The sequence below is a fragment of the Canis aureus genome, chromosome 13 (assembly GCF_053574225.1).
Source record: "Canis aureus isolate CA01 chromosome 13, VMU_Caureus_v.1.0, whole genome shotgun sequence".
In the NCBI taxonomy this organism is placed as follows: Eukaryota; Metazoa; Chordata; class Mammalia; order Carnivora; family Canidae; genus Canis; species Canis aureus.
In genome coordinates, this window is record NC_135623.1 from 44195009 (window position 1) to 44213654 (window position 18646).

At 40.9% G+C, this 18646-nt stretch overlaps 1 long non-coding RNA gene across 1 annotated transcript in view; it reads right to left on the bottom strand.

Moving 5' to 3' along the window:
- Positions 1-4176: 4176 nt before the first annotated feature.
- LOC144282382 (uncharacterized) overlaps positions 4177-18646 on the bottom strand; it is a 72809-nt gene continuing 58339 nt past the window's right edge. The window contains exon 3 of the long non-coding RNA XR_013350833.1: positions 4177-9136. This is a non-coding gene — a long non-coding RNA (uncharacterized LOC144282382). The remainder of the gene's footprint in view (positions 9137-18646) is intronic.

An 18646-nucleotide genomic window follows, 5' to 3' on the forward strand; every position in this document is an offset into this window, starting at 1 on the left:
TCAGAACCAAAAATAAAGACACATAACAAAGTTCTCCCCCCACCAACACCCCAGGCCCCCTCATTTTCTCTCTCCCTCTTGCTCTTTTATTTCCCTCCTCCTTTCCTTCATTTATTTTCTTCAATGATTCTGTTAGGATCTTTTTCCCTTCAAGTTTACTTAACCCTGAAATCCCATAGAAATTGCCTGTGGAAGTAGGGAAGGTAAGATCTGTATTTTAATACTGGTACCTGTAGAAATTATTCTAGCAAGACAAAAGCTCTCAGAACCCACTAAGGAAGCTCCAGAGGAACTGTATTCTCCTTGTTGGCTGGGACTATAGTTGTAGAACACTTTTCTTTGCTACCCAGAATCCATTTCCCCACTTCAGGTACTACTTTCACTTGGCAAGTTTCTGTAGTTCCAAGACACATAAGCCAACTCTGCTAACGTAAGAAAGAGGATTTTATTTGAAAAGTATATGGAGGAATTCCCAGATGAAGGACTTGGCTTGAAAAGGCTGGAAACTAGGGAAGCTCTGGGAGTGTAGGCCCAGCACCCTGAGACCTAGCTCTTCAGGCCACCATCACTGAGGATGAATCCACCATTTAGGCTGTTGGCAGTTTGGCTTGGGATTGAAGTCCTAAAGAGAGGACATCCAATTGGTTGTGCTTTAGCCTCTGTGCAGTCCTTATAAAGGAAATCAGTTCACAATCCCTCCCAATTCACGATCCCTCTATATTTTACCTCATGGGTTCACTCTAGCTCCCCAACATAAAAGGAGGTGCTGTCACTAGAAAAGAAGGGAACAGATGCTGAGGAGCAAAAAGGGAAAAAAGGTAAACAACACAAGTTCCAGATGACCCAAATGCCTCTTAACAGGCTTTACTGTGTCATATTTTTCTGTTATTCTCCAGAGCACTTAAGCACAAAACACAGAATAGGAATTCAACATATATTTTATTATTGGTTGCCACCCCACTCACTAGACTGTTAACCTCCATGAGGGCAGGGACCATGTTTATTATGTATTCCTCTTATATATCATCAATGCCTAGCAGAGTATTCTGAATAGAGGGCCCTTAATATTTTAAAAATGAATGAATGAATACATGAAATTTTAAACTCTCCCTCGTATAAAGATCAGTTCACTTTCCTTCCTCTTTTCAGCTTTTTGCCCCTTTCTCTATTCGTTTTTCTCACTCATCTTTTGCTCTCCTTAGCTTTAGCCTCAGCCAATTCCTGTATCAGAGGCATAAATACTTTTAAGTGTCCAAATTTTAGGGACAAGAAAATCCACAAGACCAAAGAGCTTTATATGAATACTGTGCCAATGCCAGTCTGGATTATCCCAAAACATTTCCTATCATCTGAGCAAGAGAATTTGGAATCATACATTTTTTAAAAAATCAGCTTGTAAGCAAATGGGGGATGCTTAACAAAAATTTGCTCTCAGCAATTCACCACAGGCAGATCACATTCTCCATATGCTTATAACAATCTCAAGATTCAGAAAAGCTGCTTATTATCGGAGATAGTAACTTAGAAATCCCCTTTTATTGGAAAAACCCCAAGCCAGAAATACCATATAGATCCAATATCTGAATTTGGCCTTTAATGCAGGCCAACTTTGCTTTTAAAAGGAAACGAGAGAGAGTGAGAGAAAGAGTAGGAATAATAACTGTGTTCTTGACAGTTCATTTAATAGTTCAAATCTTAATTATATTTTGTCATTTGGAAAGGTACACATTTCCAAGGAACATTCTCTCTGCATAGCTCTTAGCTGGCCTTCCGGTCACCATGAGCCTAACTAGCCTTTTGTACAATTAACAGAGTTCAGTGGGTGCTATTGCCATCCCTTGGCATGGCCCCTGTGTTTTGACAGTGCAATTTCTACTTATGACTAAATTTGCTAACATGCAGGGTGAAATCTTAAGGGAAAGGTCAACAGAAAGCTTCATTAGATAGCCTCAGCCTTTGTCTCCCATCTTTTGAAGGAAAATATTTGCCAGATAATGGGGCTTAATTCTCTTTGCAATTTTATTGTGTAGTGGATTTGGTAAATAAATAATGGGAGGAAAAGGTGAAAAACTTAATAACTCCAGAGTACCAGTAGAAAGCACTAGACTATATTAGAACTTCTCAAACTTTAATGTGCATACATGTTGCCTGGAGATTTTCTTAAAAATTCAGATTTCAATTGTAGGAGGAGGCCTACAGGTTTACATTTCTAACAAGCTCCCGTGTGGAGCCACTGCAAAGGAGCGAGAATCTGAATAATGAGTTCTGATCCACCCAATGCGTTATAATTCAGTCTGCTTTAGAATATTCTCTTTTCTTGCTAAAACTTTTGACACATAGTTTTCTTTCAGACCTCAAACTGTGAAAATTAGTCAATTCAAAGCATTTCCTCTTTAATCTGTCATCCCCACATTTTTTTTATTTCTGAGTTTTACATCCCACCCTCGTTTTGCATGAGCTATGAACCTAATGTTATATTATTACTTTATTCTTTTCATGATTTCTTTCCTAATAAAGTTCTCTTCATGTAAGTCCTCTTTAAAGCATTTACTCCTCTATTTATTAAAAAAAAAAAAGTGGGGAGGAGATACAAGAATAATCAACCTACTCCATTAGAAGACCCATAATAGTTAGTTTGATTATTTTTAAATTTCAACCCCAACCCACTGAGGGCAGAAGAATCTCTGCTTAATCTCTAGTTCTCCCCTCTTTTACAACTCACTATTATGCAGTGGCACTTTTTCATCTCTGTTCAGAAAGGGAGATGACATTCCATCCATGGTGAACTTCTTTCCACCATGCAAAGGAGTCATTTCAAAGAGGTTCATGGGCCTCTGCCGGCCTCCTTGCTAATGAGGGACAGAGACCAAAACCTTTGCCAGAACCGCTCCAATATCAGCTCACAGCACATCCTTGGGAGATTTCCTCTGGTCCTTCTGGGACCAGAATAGTTAAGTTCATGGCTCCTCCTGCCCTCTCACTCTGCTAGAGTGGATTGATGGCACATTGTGTTTTTCTCCTCCAAAGATGATATGTGTCACCAGACAGGAGGATCAGAATTGTAATCCTTCTTAGATTCTGTTGAATTGGAGTTTACTGCTTTGACCTTTGCAACAATACATATTTTTTTTTTAGTGACTGCATGTTCCGTTTCTTCAGGGGATTTGAAATGATGAGGGCCAAGGAGCTAGAGGCAAGGGGGAGGAGAGATGTTGGAGGAAGGATCTAGAGTGATGGTGATGTGGTTTCTGACCTTCTAGACCAGGGATTTGTACTCTTGTGACTGAAGATATCCTGTGGCTATACAGATTAACATTGCAGAGGTTAAAAAGCAAGCCTGAATTGCATGTAGCAGGAAATGAGGGAGTTTTTCAAGTCTAACCAAGTGCCATATTGAAGACAATGATATCATCCATAATGGCTGTCTCTGGTGCACCATGTCAGCCCAGACTATTTTTCTCCATTTTACACCCTCTGCCTGCTAAAAATCTCACTGGGCTTATCCAGGTGCAAGGACGGGACATTATTTCATCAGATAAGGAGCCACGGGATGCCAGCAGAGGTTGAGCAGGGGTAGTCATGCAGCCCATAGATGTTTTTGTTACTGTGACTGGGTAGCCATAAGCCACACTGGAGACCATAAATCTACAACATAGCACTACTAATTGCACATTCATCTCACATTTCTTGATTTTTCAAAGCGACTTTATAGAGAAAATACTGGCCTCCAAATCAGACTCAAGGTACAATTGCAGGTGCCTCTCTGTGCCTAGCACTGTTTCAGGCCTCAGAAGACCTTACAAACACCGGAGTTGGTCAGCCCCCAGGGAATTCACAAATCTGCCTCAGTGCAATGATCTCAGGCAATTACTGGACAGGGTTTTTCAGATCTGTTAGAGAGAAAATGATCTTACCTCACGGGGTTGTTATAAGGATCAAATGACTACATAAATAGATAGATATTGATATGGATAGATATAAATATACCTTAGAATAGTGATGCGAGCTATTATCATTATGAATGTTGCATTTCATTGTTACAACATTGAGGGCCGACTTTGTTGTGTTAATGTTTTGGTCGGTTCAGGCTGCTCTAACAAAATACTCCAGAGACTAGGTGGCTTGTAAACAACAGAAATTTATTTCTCATGGTTCTGAAAGTTGGGAAGTCCAAGATCAAGGCACCAGCCAATTCGGTGTCAGGTGAGGGCTATCTTTTCTCTGTAGCCTCACGTGGCCAATGTGGCTAGGAGCTCTACCCTAATCCCATCCATAAAGCCCCAGCCTCAAGAACTAAGCACTTCCGAGAGGCTCCACCTCATAATACCATCATATTGGCCATTAGGATTTCAACACATGAATTTGGAAGGAACACAAACACTCAGACCATAATAGCCCTTTTTACAAATGAGAAAGCTGAGCCTCAGTAAGAGAGATTGACAAAGAATTGCATTAACTCTTTCAAGCCATTTGATGTCCTAGAGTTAGTAAATCCAAAGGAGGGCCCCCCAAAAGAAATAAAGGACTTTGCAACAGTGCCAGTAGTTGCTGAATATTCCAGAATCTCAGCTTAGCCGGGATTCTTTCCATTGGCCACATGCAGCTTCTGCTACTAAGGTTTGGTAAATTTGCAGAATACAGCAAGTCAAAGGAAATTCTCGTGTGTAAATACTACCTGGGGTATCACCTACCCAATTTTTGGTTTGGGTTTTTTTGGTTTTTGGTTTTTTACTTGTATGAATTTATTTCATAAATTAACTCACACAGATTTGCAAAGCTATGTGTACAGGATGCTCTTTGCTACTTTCCCATCATAATCAAAACAAACACACAGGTACTAAGAAATAGCTTAACTATCCATCAAAAGGTAGCAGTGTGTATTCATTATGGTACTTTTTTCCCCAGCTTTATTGAGATGCTATTGTCACATAACATATGTAAGTTTAAGGTGTACAACATAAAGATTTTATACGCGAGTTTATTGCAAAATGATTACCACAATAAAGTTTGTTAACATCTCCATCCCCTCACATAATTGCCCTTGTGTGTGTGTGTGTGTGTGTGTGTGTGTGTGTGTGTGTGTGTGGTTGGTAACATTTAAGATTAATTTTTTTTGTCTCTTTTCTTCCTACCCATCTTGATATCAGGCCCTATGTTCTCTTGATGATCAAAATCTCGTGAAAAGAAGTTAATCAGGGAAATACATAAAGTATAGCAATTACTGTAGGTGGCTGGTCTAAGTGGGCTTTGGTTTTTGTGTTTATTTATTTCCCTTCCCTGCTCAACACCAACTCAGAGGATAAATGCCAACTTTACTGAGGATTTCTATATTTGCGAAAGAAGTCCACAGTTTCAAAATAAGTCCTGGAAAGACAGTGATATAAACAAGCCTTCAGAAACTTGGGGAAGTTAGGAAGGGAAGATACATTTGTGGCTAAAAAAGTCCTCATTGGAATGTTGGCAGTAAGAGGTGAGGTTAGTAATGAGGGAATAAGCACTGCATCGCCCGTCTGTGGTCATTTCTTTTCTTTATTCAGCAGATGATTGTTGAGCTCCTATTCTCTGGGACCCAGTGCTAAGACTGTATTGAGAATAAGTTAAGAGCAATAAGAAGCTGAAGGAAAATGGGTCTCCCTGAAAGGGGGGGGGGACCTCTTACCCATCTGTTATAACATAGGGTCCTGTCCTTCCAGTTGAAAGCCCAGTACTAGCCTGCCATTTTCCCATTCCTCTCTAAGCTTTAACCGTCCAAACCAAGCATCTTACTCCCCTCCACGATACAGTTCAGCACGCAACGCTGACCTTGGCATGCCCCCGGCTGGAGCGCTGCTTTGGCCAGCATTTAGCAGTTGTGTTACTTCTGGCAACTTGCTTAAAACTCCCTGCATTTCTGTTTGCTAATCTGAAAAGTAGGGTTTATAATACTTACTTCTTTAGAAGATTAGTATGAGTGTTAAAGATGGTTCATGTCAAGAACTTAAGACCAGAAATCAGGAATGTATACTAAATGGTGGACACAGGACACCTATTCACACATCCTTCATCGTCAGGCTTTTGAGTTATTAATAGTAACAAATATCATTATGTGGAATGTTATTCAGCCACGAGAAAGGAAGATATCCTGCCATTTGGGGCACTATGGATGGGCTTGGAGCACACTTTGCTGAGAGAAGTGAGACAGAGAAAGGCAAATATGATATCATTTATATGCAGAATCTAAAAAATTCAAAGCTGTAAAAAAAAGAAAGCAAAGCGGTAGTCACCAGGGGATGGAGGTGGGGGGATACGACTGATGGTGTTGAAAGGCATAGACATGTAATGAGTCATACGGATCTAATGCACAGTATCATAAATCTAGATAATAATATGATTATGTAATGTGATAAAGATCACTACAACAGCAATCACTGCTTGGAATTGAAAAGCTCCACATGAAAGTATAAATCCAGTGCCCCTTCGGAGTCAAAGGTGGCAATGAATATGTGTGGCTGGAGAGACCAACAAAAGCTGCTATTTCTCTTTTCCTGCTTGAGCCTCACCATCTGTGAATTAACAGACCAGCTGGAGAAGACGGTCTCCAAAGGCCGATAGTAACTCAGATCTGCCATGATTTTAAGTCACGCCCTGGAGGAGCATCTACTTTTCAGACTCTAGTGGAGGGAAATCCTGGGTAGGATGGGTGAGGTGGTGGATGACAGTGAAGAGCGGGAAAAGGGGCCATGTGTGAGGCCTCTCCCCTTGACAGGCCAACCCCCCCACCTGCCCCTCACAGCATAGCTCGTGCTAGGCAGCACCCTCATTGCAGTTCTGTCACTACCTTGTAGAAATAAGTGGAAAACAGGGGCCAAGTAGAAAATCAGCAGATCAGAAGCCACAAAAACTAATGGCTGAGGGTGGAGAGTCAGGCCCAGTCCTGAAGAACAGGGTCCTCACAGACAGCGGCGGGAACGCGGGCCTTCCACGGTGGCCCTCCCGGGGTCTCAGGGCCAGCTCACACCCCATGGCCTCTGCCTCTGCCACCGTTCCAGGGATTGGGGGATGCTTCCCCTTTTACCGTGATTTGAAATGATTCCATGACTCGGTTCTATTGTTGTTCTGTGTACAGTAAGTAATGAAACATGTTTAACAGCATCTTTTGGGCGCCTTTTCCTTTGATTTTTTTCCAGCTTAATGACATTATTGGGAGGGCTTCGGGGACTGTTATGCAGATGTACTTCCTGGCGAAGTTGCTGCTTCAGGAGAAGTCATTACTTTTTGTGGGGCCCACAGGCACTGGAGAGGCTGCTCTTACAAACAGCTTCCTGCGACAGTTACCTCATGAAAAATATGTTGTATGTCAAATTAACTTTGCAGTGCAGACCTCAGCTAAGCAGACCCAGGACATCTCCCTAACGGAACTTGAAAGGTACCCAGAGTTTTAATTAAAATCAAGAATGTAATTGTGCTTAGTTTACTCCTCAGAGATTATCCACAAAATAATATGAAGCGCTCGCCTTCGGTTTCTGACAGAATAAATGAAACTTGATTTGTTCCTCCCTGTAATGTTTATTACCAGGGAAACTACATTTTAATTGTTGTTGACAAATATTCTGATTTATGGGGTGCATAAAATGGAATGCAGTCTAGATAGCATGTGTCTACTTAACTTTTTTCTTTGCAAAATTTTGCTTCGGGAGGCTGTGCTAGCTGTCTGTCATGGGTATTCTTTAGGCCAAGGCATATTAAAGTAAATCACCAGATTGGATCTTGACTAGTAAAAAGAACCATCTGTTAGGGAAAGATGTAAGCAGTGGGCGAACGAGGCGGTACTTGCCAACACAGGGAGGGCAAAAGGATCAACTGGAAGAATGGCAGTGTCCAGGGGATTCTATCCAGAAGCTGGTTAGCTTTCCGGCATCCAAATCATGCATTTTTAATTCGTCACATGGCAAAAAGACAAGTCAGACACTAATTGGCACCATAAAAGAAAATTTGCACCATACCAGGAACTGTTCAGTCAGGGGGACTTTGCATCCCGTTCCACTCGGACCATTTTGCATTCTGTTTAAAGTTTAGAACTGGAACCGGAGGAGGCAGAGGTGCCTCAAGAATCTATTTAAATCATAGATTCCATTCAGGATGCTGGTCCATTGCTAGAGAAACATTTGGGGGGCAATATGCCCATGACCCTTTTCCAAACACAGTGAGACTATATAGTAAATACTGGCATGTATGGAGTGTCCCCGCATATGTATTCATAACAATCTGAACACACAAATAAGCTGTATTATACCTACACGTAAAAGTTTCCAAGTATTAATAACAGCGAGTGTTTGCTCTCATAGCAACAATCAGTTGGTTCTGACGGTGGTCATGTTTTATATGTGTGTCCAGGGAAGCCAGAAGAACTACTGGCTGCTTTTCATGCTATATGTTAAATGTACATCAACATATTTGAGAACTAGTAAGTTGGAGAATCTTAAGACTTAACAGTATTTCCACCAGAGATAATTAAGCCTCAAAACTACACAAAAAATATTGCTCTGTTCTTCCGAGTCCTTGTCCTAGAAAAAGCAAAATGAATGTTAATGGAGGGTCTTCTTTGCCCTCCATGCGGCTATGGATGATTACATACTCTGCTTTCAAGATTTTTCTTACGGCTGCTCTCTCAAACTTTATATCTCAACACACTTTGCTTCTGCTGCATTTTTAGCTCCAAAAGCTCTGTCAAGCATAATTAAATCATTTAATGTTCCTGAATGTTATTTCCCTCCTTAAGAAATGTAATTTCATGTCATTTCTTTAATTTGAACTCCTCTTAGTGTTTCTGCCCTAGATTATACCTATCTTTATGAAGTTCCTGCAGGTCCATTTCCAACACCAGGGATTTTAAGAAGTTAACCCGATGCTGCCCCCCTGCAGACGGGCAGGGCCAGACCGTCGCTCCCACTAGCACAGTTTCTCTGGTATGTTGTGGGACAGACGTGACTGCAGAGGCTGAGCATTACATCTCAGCCAGGTTCTCCATCCCTGCCTCCCAGGGAGAGAACAAGGTGACAATCAAGCCTTTCCTGAGGTGCTGTTTGCAGAGTTCAAATGGCAGAATGGGTTTTCTCTTCTTCATTAGCCTTGAAATTGTTCAAATCTTCTGGAAAGTCTGGAAAAGACAGATAGAGAACTCTGATCACAGAGGCATGAGAGAATGATTGGGACTCAGAGGGGCCATGCGCAGAAACCGGAGGAGAACTTGGGAAAGGCTGCTCTGTTTGGCAACTTTACCAAAAATGGAGCGGTATCAAAAATAGTTGCTGTCTTAGTCAGCTCAGGCTGCCACAGCGAAATACCACAGACTGGGCAGCTTAAACAGCAAAAATTTATTTCCTCCCTGTTCTGGAGGCTAGACATCCGAGATCAAGGTTTTGGCAGGTTTGGTTTCTCCTGAGATTCCTCTCTAGGCTCGCAGATGGCCATTTCTCACTGTGTCCCCGCTCGGCCTTCCCTGTGAGCATGTGCATCCCAGGCCCCCTCTTCCTCTTAGAAGGGCTCAGTCAGATTGGATCTGGGCCCACAGACATGACCTCGCTTCACCTTCATTACCTCTTTAAACATTTGATCTCCAAGTACAGTCACATTCTAAGGTATCACAGGTTAGGACTGCAACATATGAATTTTAAGGGGACACAATTAAGTCCATAACAACTGCAAAGGCTCTTAAAGTGTGGCAGGAGCAGCCAACACATGGGAAACTAATTAAATATGCCCAAGATACAAAGCACCCCACCGGACAACATGAATAAAGGAGGGCCCATCTTTTGGACTTGAAGAATCTTATTTCTGAGCCTGAAAGGGCTACATGAAAATCTATGGGATTCACAGCCCAAGACATTATCTTCAAGAAAGAGAAAGATTCAAGAAAAGGATAATCAAACCTAAGCAACTGTTCACAGGTTATTCCTGGTTAATCTAGCCTCAAATTCATTCTAAGCCCACCGGATAAATCTTCTCACAGCAGCTCTAGACCCTGAGCTTCTCAGAGGCGGGGACTTTGTGTCACACATCCCTTGTGTCTCTCATGCCCAACGAAGGACCTCACACATTGGGGGGGATTGAAGGTGGGGAGTGTATATGAGAGTTTCCTGAAAGGAGACAAAGCCTCTGTTAGCAGAGCAAATGAGGAGAGTTTGGAGAGCTTCAAGTCCTGCTGATTTCATTATATTAGGTAGAACTCTCTGGTTTTTCTCTTAAGTTAGAGCTTTTCCTGCCAGAGTGGTATTTGAAATAGAATGCGTGACAACCGTGAATAAAATGAAGAATTCACTTTAAAATTCAATGTATTCATTCCTAGTGTTTACTCAGAAAATATTTGCAGAACATATTAAGGCATTATAAGTTTCGGAGGGAATTAACAGCCCCTTCGGAATATCAGTAGCCTCATGGAAAGAATCTAAATATTCCCCCCAAAACTCAAAAACTCTCATCAAACTTCAACACACTGCTTCTTTTAAATTTATATCCTTTTTAGAGTACTATATAGTATGCACTTTATTTTCTTGCTTCTGTATCTTTTTACAATTGTGCCATATGGAAATTTCCACAAAGCTTCTAATTTTACCCCTATTGGTTTTATCAATTACTAGCCATTTAGTCAACTCATCTCCAGACAAATCATTGTTTCTTAAGTAATGAGCTTTAATTTTCACATATTAGTGTGGCAATAAAGGGAATCTCAGGTGTTTTAGGTGTACCATATTGACTTTTCAGTTGAAGACTTTGCTGATAAGCATCATGTGGAGCTCATGAGAGAATGAGGCCCACCCTTTTTATTTATTCATTTTTTAACATAAATTTTGTCCATGACCTTTTATTTTTATAATTCCATGATATCAATCTTCTTGAGAGTTTGCAAAGTGAATAGACAATATAGATGTCAAAATAAAAGTACAGGATTCCTTGACATTTGCATCAAGATCCTAGCTGATCAGAAGCCCATTCTTTAGACTCTAAGTATTTTCTTAAAAGAAAAGTTGACGTAAACCTTGGCTCTACTATCCCAAGTTTCTTTTAGTTCTCTTAAAAATTCAAAGTAATTTCACATACATTTTTTCTTTTATCTTTACAGTATCTCTCTTAGGAAAACCAATTGCTGTGCCTCTGCTTTGTGAATGGAAACAGTCAAAAGATGCTCACAGCTTTCATACAAGTCACAGTGTGCACAAAGCTGGGCTCATGCTCCAGGTCTTTGTCAACTTCAGTGGCAGAGCTGACCTTAACAGCTTATAATGGAACCTTCTTGAAGGTGCCTGTAACATTATAGGGCTCCTGGCATTTGGTGGACACTCAGAGAATACAACTTGATATGCAACAGATTTCAAATCAACTGAGCTTCAATTAAAAATTCTCTGCAGTTGTTCAAGACCACTGTAAGAAAAGCCCTCCTATGAATATTGTTTTCATGATAAAAAAAAATTTTCAGGCATAGCCACATTTAGTAATCTGGAGAAGACAGTTGGGAGGAAGCATTCATAATTTCTGCTCTATAAGGAATAAAACAGTGCCTATTATTTAAAAGATGGAAAGGACTCTCACTGTAGACAAGTTACGTGGGGCCCACCACAGGACTCTCTATGTTCAGTGCATTTTGTCAATACTATCTCTAAATGAAGTTTATTTTTAGAACCATGTGAACAGAAAACCTTAGGGTTATAAGAGGTCTTAAGGGGCATCTTATCCAGGATTCCATCCAGTACTTGAATTTCTTCCATAATATCCCCCAACTCATGGTCACTCACTCTTTGCTTAAACACTTCAAATGATGTAAGAGGCCACTTCTTTGAACATCTCTGACTGATGTGGTATTTCCGTAAGTTCCATCATCATACAATGAACAGAAATGTCTAACTTCAAGCTATTATTCCAGTTCCACCTGGTGGGCTCCCAGAGAACTGATCTAATCCTTCTTCTACAGAATGGTACTTTTAATAGTTCATGACACACATCCTGCCTCATTTTCTCCCAGTTGAACAATCTAAGCTCCTCCAACCACCTTAATAGGACATGGATTTGATTCGCTACCTCCCCTGGTGGTCATACCACTGACAATACATTTTAATATTAATCGTTTAGTAGAAACTTACTGAGTGCTTAGTGTATGCCAAGAATTCTCTCAACATGTCCATGTCTTCTTGTGTGAAGCCAAGAACCTAAAAATCAGGCTGTAGGTATGGTCTATAGCTCTACTAATAAAAACAAAAAACTTGGTAAAGTCATTTAGTATCTTTCTGGATGATTTCTATCAGAATATCATTTCGCATTAAACTGGACACCATACTTCTATTAATATCAACAAAAACTGAAGTGGTTTTGTTTTGTTTCTGTTTTTGGTTGTTGTTGATTTTTTAGTAAGGAATAATGGTGGTCTTTGTGGTAGTAGTCCCCAAGTTTTTATGGCTTAACCTATAATAGTTTGGTTTTTTGCTCACTTCTCAGGTGACATGAAGTTACAGAGGTAAGGGCAGGGGAAGGGCTCTCCTCAACACAGTCCTTCATGGACCCAGGCTTTAATACTTCAGAGGGCCCCTAGTAGATCTAGCCCTAAGTCAAGGGGAAAGTGAAATTATGGAGAAGGCTTAGTGCTCTTAACTGCCTTGGCCCAGAGAGGAGGCACATCTTCTTGTGTTCCATTGGCAAAAAGTAGACACAAGGGAGGTTAGTAAATGTAGTCTATATGGAGCCCAAAAAGAAGAGAGAAACTGAACTATGTTGATTACAGCAGTGTCTACACAGCTTCTGGGGGGCAGCTGTCTCCCATCATGGCCTTATATAGAATTCACTGTCCATTTTCACCTTAAATCTCTTACAAAAAAGCCACATGAATTGTACTGTCCTGAATTTGTGCAGTGGGTTTATTAGACTCCATAGTTGATTTGTTAAATTTTTGTCTGATTTTATTCTGACCATTTGTTTTGTTTTCAATCTTTAGTCTATCGCAGGTATATCCCTTCCGTGTTTATATCAGCTTCTCATCTGTACTTTTCATACAATTGTTGTTATATCCTCACGGAAGGCATTAACTGAAAAGGTAAATGACCTGGCCTGGAGCAAAGAACTATGGCACACTTAGAAACCCCTTTCCAAGATAACAGAAATGAATGTTCTTTGTATTTAGTTATTGTCATTCTTCCAATGATGAAGCCATTTAGATGATAGACAGATGATAGATAGATATAGTCATCTTGTTAAATATGTATCTCTTCCTCATTCCCTGCTTGAAATCCATCATTCAGTTATTAAATGAACAATTGTTTTTAACCTTTACTGTGGGCCCAATACCTTGCTAAGATTTTGGTACATATCTCCTTAATCCTCACAAGTACCTATAAGATGGTTATGCTCATCTTACAGATAAAGAACCTGAAACTCAGGGAGATAAAGAAATCCAGCCAAGCTAAGTAGTTTGGAGTCAGAATTTAAACTTTGATGTCTGCCTCTGGAGCCTGCTTTCACATGTGTTTCCATGCGCTTCACTACCTTTCATACCTTAGGGGGCCTTCTTCCCTATTCTCCTGTCTCCCGGGCTGTAAGCAGATGGGTTTGGGTAGGGAGAGATGGATAACCTCAATGGTACATATTTCAGTTATTCTCAGGGACCACTGTTATGTTATTATCACTCATTGTTTTCCCAAGATCCAGCGTCAGATAAACCAAACCACGGGTTTCTCCATATGCATTAGATCTTTTTGCTGGCCTTTTTCTCTTGGCATATCTTGGCTGGGTTGGCCACTGCTGCTCTCTTGAAATACTTTCTTTCCTTAGCCTCAGTGATACCTCATTTCCAAAGAGAAGGTGGGGACTTCCTTCCTTCCCTTTAGCCATTCCTTCTTCATCTTCTCCTCTGCTTAGCATTGAATGCTGCTATCCCTTAAAGCAGGAATCTGTGTCCCATCTCATCCATGCCTGTAGCTGTATTGCCACATACATTTGGATAAATCCAAATGTACATCTAGCATTTTAGACTTTCCTCTGAGCTCCAGGCCCAAATATCCTGCACTGCCTTGGCTCACCACACTCAACAGTCCAAAAGCAGACGTGAGCTTCCCTGGCAAACCTGGTTTTCTCCTGAGGGTCTCTTAGCTTACTGAACAGAACCATGTGCACGCTAGAATCAGAGAATCACTTCTCTGCCCATCACCATCCTGTTGTTATCTGCACACTCACTCATTTTCTCCATCTTGGCCATGTCCACCCCAATCCAGCCCTCTGTGTGATCTCTTCTGCAATAGCCTGCTGGATAGTCGGCCTACATTCAGTCTGGTCTCCTGAAAACCCACACCCCACACTGCAGAGTGATCTCGCCAAAACCTAAATTGATTCACATTTTCCTCTGCTTTAAACTCCTTGATGGACCCTCATGTTCCCTGAGTCCTAGCCACACCACCCTTTTCTCAGCCCCACGTACATGCTATGCTCCCTCCTGCCACATGACGTTTGTACATGTTGTTCCTTCTCTCCAAAGTAGTCTCTCCCATGACCACCCTATTCCCTTCCCTGAAATAATCATACTCCTGCCTCACCTCAGAGCAAACACCACTTCCCAGGGAAGACCAGGTCAATTTCTTTGTCATCTGCTCACACTTACACACCTCTCTCCCTTCTTTTATAACAGTTATCATAGTTGTCATTTACATTTATTTTGGTGATTTGTTGATTGTCTTCGTCACTAGGCTATAAGGTCCTTAGGGGCAAAGCCCATGTCTCTTTTTATCTCCCATTGTATTGCCAGTACCTAAGAGAGTGCCTAGCACCGTTCTGTGAAATAAATGAATGACCCAACCCATTCTGTAATTCTAATCATTTGATTCCCAGGAAACTGTCCTGATTTAATGAAAACTAGAATATATACTTCAATATTAAATTACATCTTCATGAGAATTCATTGTGGGTAGGCCAGAGCCAAAATTTCACCTAACCACTAGAAGCATATTCATTTGTGTGCATGAAATCTACCATATTACTTCATGGCGCATGATGAAATATAAACTCTGGAGCTGGAATGTTTTCCAATACTGAGCTATTAATAATTTAACAAAATTAATTCAAAACACTTCACTCAACAGTGAAACAGAGATGAGGAGGAAATGATGCGTGTGCCCCAGTCTTCCAGGGTTCAATTAAGTATGGCAAACAAGTAAAAGGGAAAAGCCGCCAACCCTTGTTTAGAGTGAAAGTCCCCATTTACAATTTAATACAAATTTTATGTTTTTCTAAAGATATTAAAGAACAAACATCAGAGACATAAATAAAAATCTTTGCTTTACACAGGTGAACGATTTAACATGGTAATAGTCATTTGTCAGGGCTCAGAAAAGGGAAAAAAATAGAAGGGATTTTTTTTTCTTCTGCATGAAGCAGGAATTGAGTCAAAGAAAAGCTTTCAGTAATTATTATTATTAGGAATAATCATCAGGACTAAAAAATGAGGCAGACAATCCACAGAGCATAGAATTAGCTCCTACACAGAGGGTCCCACCATTTCCACTAGAACATCAAGAGGAAGCAAAAGACATTTATTAGAAAAACAGGTGAGCAACAAGTGGAGCAAAGATTCCTAGTCAAAATCTCACTTTGAAGATGGAGGCCAGCTGAATTTTCTATCCCACACACCAAGGGTGAAAAGGAGAGAGATGGTGAGCAAGCTGCCATAATCATTATTCAAAGGAAGAAAAGAGGAAGAGAAAAACAGGTGTCCAGCAGTCAAAATGTCACCCTTGCTAAGGAGAAGCCTTGCTTTGTAGACCAGTGGTCCCCAGGCATTAAAGCATCACGATCACATGAGGCTTGTTAAAATGCAATAACTGGGACCCACACCCAGAGGTTCTGGTTCAGTAGATCCAGGGTGGGCCCAGGAATTTGCATTTTAACATATTCGTAAGTGATACGTTTGCTGTTGTTCTGAGGACCACACTTTGAAAACCACCCTTTGAAAACCACATACAAAATGTCTAATAATGAGTGCTTACACTGTGGTGAAGATTTTATGTATGTCATCTCATTTCATCTTTCTAACAACACTGTGAAAGTGGAATGAATATCCCCAACTTACAGTGAGGAACCTAAGGCTAAGGCATTAAGTGACTGGCCAGCCCAGGAAGTGGAAAGGCTAATTCTAAAGCCCAGTGATCAGTCTTCTTGGCTGGAGGATTTTAAGAATCTCCCTTCAACCTGGGCACTATCAATGCAAATAAGTCATTATTGATCATCACCCACACACCCACCCCCAAAATTAGAAATCACTAGATTGACTTTTGAAGTCTATGGCAGTGATAAGACCTTAAACACACTGTTGGGTGGTTTTGGTGAAATACTATTGGTGCAGCAGTAACGTAACTGTGAAAGGATAATCAATGATGTTGCAGACAGCAACTGGATGTGTATGCCAGGCCTATCGATAAGTGAGAAGAGAAATGGAATAAGAGAATGGAAGGCTTCCAAAAGAATAGTGTTAGAGACGATCAGAGAAGCAAGGGCCTTACCACAAATGAATAACATATAGTGAAGATAACCAGAGGGCCATCATGGACTCTGGAGGGAAGTTTGCATGGGGAGAGATTAGGAGAAAGGAATTTGAAATCAGAGATCAGGACATGAGTAACACTGCCGAGGGGAAACATCGACCCAAGCGGGAGCGGAGCCGGGAACAGCAACAGAGACGTTGCAGAGGTGTGGCTCGCCCACATAAACAAATTCTTCTCATACAACCCCCACTGGCCTCCCATGTAGCCTCCATCCTGGAGACAAGGCAGCAGTCAGGAGATGAGCTTTGAAGTATGACAGACTATACCTGGGTGACATTGGTTACACGGCTCCTCTATACCTCAATTCCTCATCTGTTTAATGGACCTGATAATTCCCACCTCCGAGGGGTGTGAGGATTAAATGAGATAATATATGTAAAGCACTTAGTACCTGGGGCATCATACCAGCTTAGAAATGTGCTGGTTGTTTTTTTATTATTGCTCGTCTTGCTTTGTCATCATCAGTGTTAATATTGTCACCCTGGAGGGAAGAACAATTATGTCAAAGGGAAAATATAATGGCCCAGATAATCGTCAGTGATTGGCTCACAGGTGTTCCTCCAGTTAATCAAAAGCTTGGCAGGCTGGGTCATGTGGCTCTAATGATACAGGTGCTCCTGATAGAATTAGCAAAAAAGTAAAATAAAAATAAATAAAGCAGCATTTGGTGCCCTACTTTTCTCCAGCACAGTGTTCATGTTCTCCTAATTAAATTTTTGAGTGAACTTCGTTCTGGGTTGACTCAGATGCACTATAGAATGATTCACAGCCTTGATAGAAACTTCTCTGCACCAAGTGCCAAATTCCTTGCTGTAGGTGCAATATGAGAATTCATTTATTATTTTACCCTAGCTTAATTAATTCCAGTGCCAGCTAGCTACCTGTTGATGACGTGCCCTGTTGACGATGCCCAGCAAAGTTTTAAGCCCAAGAGTTTTAATAACATATTTACTGCTGGGTGGCCTGCCACTTGTGATTAAACTTCATGAGGATTTATAACCACCTCGCCCCCAACATGTCTGTAACCTTTAAGGGATGTCTGATACAAAGCAAAGGTCATGGGTTCCAAAAGCCCTTGTTCTAATAAATATGTTAGACAGCTGATCGTGGACATGCAGCTGCGTCTCATCCTTTCTCCATCCTCCCCTCACTTTTTTCAGCAATTCCCAACAAGGAGAAAAATTAACACGAATGGAATTAATGGTTTAATTTTGTCAGAGGAAAGAGAGCGTTTATGACTTCTCACTGGGGGAAAGGGGCTTCTGTCTTTGCTGATGACCCACACGTGTCTGCCAAGGAGAAATATGGTGTCCAGTCTCCCATTGAACTGCCACAGGAATGGATTGGCTGTGGCTACTGGCTTGACAGGTGCAATAAATATTAATTAGTGTGCTTGGCTACAGAGGGAGTAATGATATACACTGCTCCTCTGAAGCGTTAAATTGTAGTGTTAGTCTTGATAATGCCTCATCTTCTCCATCACGGCAGGAAAACATTTTGAATTACATGTGTCCCTATATAGGCAAAGGAATAAAGGTTTATCTGTTGTCTGGAATTTTCCAGGTGCAAAAAGTGGGGCCTAAGACTGATCGTGAGTCAGGCACCAAGTATTCTGTGTGTGTGTGTGTGTGTGTGTGTGTGTGTGTGTGTGTGAATGAATCAGTGTTTCATACCGCACAAGCCAATTTCTATAATGTTTGCTGTTGTTAAGGGATAAAAACTGAAACATTTTGCTATTGTCAAGATATTTGATTACATTGGGAATGGATTTGAGACCTCCTTGTCTAAAACAACTGCCACAAATACACATTAAATATTAGAGGATCCGTGCTTATTTGATTACGGAGGAGTTGGTAGGTTTATGGGATGCTCCCCAGTGTTTGTGAATAAATAACTATAATAACAGCCTGGGAACAGGAGATGGCTGTATTCGGGAATTAAAGATAAAATGCTCTTAAAATTCAGCTCTGATCAGAAACAAATAAAACAAAACAAAGGAAAAAAAAACAGGCGAGGAAGCTGCAAGATAAGCAAATTAACATTAGCACTGATTCAAGGCTTGCAACAAAACACGTTTTTGAAATGGGTATGTTTAG